The sequence below is a fragment of the Dromiciops gliroides genome, chromosome 6 (assembly GCF_019393635.1).
Source record: "Dromiciops gliroides isolate mDroGli1 chromosome 6, mDroGli1.pri, whole genome shotgun sequence".
Classification (NCBI taxonomy): Eukaryota; Metazoa; Chordata; class Mammalia; order Microbiotheria; family Microbiotheriidae; genus Dromiciops; species Dromiciops gliroides.
The window spans coordinates 268,252,993-268,255,625 of NC_057866.1; the positions used below are offsets into that span (position 1 = coordinate 268,252,993).

Genomic DNA, 2,633 nt, shown 5'->3' on the forward strand with positions numbered 1-2,633 from the left:
GGGATATTACAGTCAAATCCCAGAGCTACCAAGTCAAGGAGAAAATATTGCAAGTGGCCAAAAAGAAATAATTCAAATATTATGGAGCCACAGTCAGTATCACACAAGATTTAGCAGCTTCCAAAGTAAAGGAGTTGAGGGATTGGAATATCATGTTCTGGAAGACAAATGAACTGAGATTACTACAGAGAATAACCTACCCAGCAAAACTGAATATAACCTTTTAGGAAAAAAAAATATGGATATTTGAGGAAATAGAGGATTTTGTTAGATATAGTTCTAGATATATTTTCTTTTTCTTGGCACCTTTATAAAAAATGACCATATACAGGAACATAAAATGGAGAAAAACAGAAATATTAAATTCTTTACTAACCACAGAACAACAACAAAATTAATGAAAGAGAAATTTTGAAGAAAGGATTCAAATTTAAATGAGGAGTAAATAATAAAGAACAACTTATAGGAACAATAAATATTTTTTAAAATAAATTGACATGGGAACCACATAATAAAACTTTTAGGATAAAGCAAAAACAATTCTTGTTTTTTCGTTTTTTGTTTTTTTTTAGTGAGGCAATTGGGGTTAAGTGACTTGCCCAGGGTCACACAGCTAGTAAGTGTTATGTGTCCGAGGCCGGATTTGAGCTCAGGTACTCCTGAATCCAGGGCTGGTGCTTTATCCACTGCGCCACCTAGCCACCCCGCAAAAACAATTCTTAAGGGACATTTTGTATCTTTAAACACGTTTACTGACAAAAGAGAGTAAGAACAGATCACTGAAGCAGGGATTGAAATTTTAAAAAAAATCTTTAAGAGGGAAATTATTTTTTAAATCTCAACTGAACATGAAAATTCTATAACTAAAAATCTAAAATGCTAAAAAATAAATACTGTAAAAATCAAATTATACATATATATATCAGTAAATAAATAAAACCAATAGTTTATTAAAATAAAATAGACACGCTGTGAATTCTAAGGCCCGGTGGCATGTGGGTGGCGTGTGGGAGCCGCGTGTCCGCTGGTGGCCGCCATATACGGGGGTCCCGCAGCTGCTTCCGCTTCCTCCACAGAGCGAGCCGCGTGCCATGAAGCCCGGATTCAGCCCCCGATGGGGTCTGGGAGGGTCTGAAGGGCGTGGAATAGGTGGTGACTGTGGTGGCTGAGGAGGTTTTGGGGGGATGTGGTGGCCGTGGCGGCTTTGGAGATCGAGGGGGCCTAGGAGGTGGATGAGGAGGGAGATGAGGAGGGTTCCATTTGCCTGGTGGTGAGGGCAGAGGAACCCCTCGGGGCAGAGGCGGCCCCCCACACCCCCCCACCCCGCCGCCCAGGGCTGAGGCCAGGGTGGTAGAGGAGGTTTCCAAGGAGGGAAGAAGGTCACTGTTGAACCTCATCGACATGAGGGAGTTTTTATTTGTCGAGGAAAGTAAGAATGCTCTGGTCACAAGGAACATGGTGCTCTGGGAGTCGGTGTATGGTGAGAAGAGAATCACAGCGGACGATGGCGAGATGAAGTTGGAGTACCGTGCTAGGAATCCCTTCTGATCAAAGCTGGCTGCTGCCATCCTGGGTGGCGTGGATCAGATCCACATCCGACCTGGGGCCAAAGTGCTCTACTTGGGAGCAGCATCAGGCACGACCGTCTCACGTCTCTGACATCTTGGGCCCTGAAAGTCTGGTCTATGAGGTCGAGTTTTCTCATCGATCTGGCTGAGACCTCATCAGTGTGGCCAAGAAGAGGACAAACATCATTCCCGTCACTTGAGGAAGCACGACATCCCCGCAAATACCGAATTTTCATTGGGATGGTGGATGTGATTTTTGCTGACGTGGCCCAGCCTGACCAGTCCTGTATCGTGGCCCTCAATGCCCACAACTTCCTGCTCAATGGTGGACGCTTTGTGGCCTCCATTAAGGCCAACTGTTTAGACTCCACAGCTTCCCCCGAAGCTATTTTTGCCTCCAAAGTTAAGAAAATGAAGCAAGAAAACATGAAGCCACAGGAACAGTTCACCTTGGAGCCCTATGAGCAAGATCGTGCAGTGGTGTTGGGCGTGTACAGGCTGTCCCCCAAGCAAAAGGAAGGAGCTGCCAAGTAGCTGTCTGCCTCTGCTGTCCCTACCCCGTCCCCCTTCGTTTTTTCTACTCTAGCTGTTTTTTTGTCAGATCTCTGTATTTTATATTAAAAGGTGTGACCCCCCAAAATAAAATAAAATAAAATAAAATAGAGACATTATTAATTAGATTTTTTAAAGAAAAAGATAGTTTAAATAATATGATCTCAGAAAAAAAGGACTTGAAAAAGACATAAATGAATACTTAAAGGGAGAGGGAGGAAAAAGCTATCTGAAGACAGGGTGCATTTACAGATGAATTTTATTGGCTACTCAAAAAATCAACAATAAAACATTATATTAATTGTTTAAAAGAATAGGAATCATCATACACAAATCTTATGAGACATCTCTGGTCCTAATAATTGAACTATGAAGAAATAGAACAGATAAAGAATATTTTGGCAAATATTTGAAATGAATATGAATGAAAAAATACTTTTAAAAGTATTAGGAAAAAGCCTATAAACATATGTTAAAAGATTTACATTCAAATCAGGCTAAATTAATACTAGG

At 41.5% G+C, this 2,633-nt stretch overlaps 1 pseudogene; it reads left to right on the forward strand.

The window, feature by feature from the left end:
• The first annotated feature begins 1,091 nt into the window (after positions 1-1,091).
• On the forward strand, positions 1,092-2,102 carry LOC122732694 (annotated as a pseudogene).
• Positions 2,103-2,633: the final 531 nt, after the last annotated feature.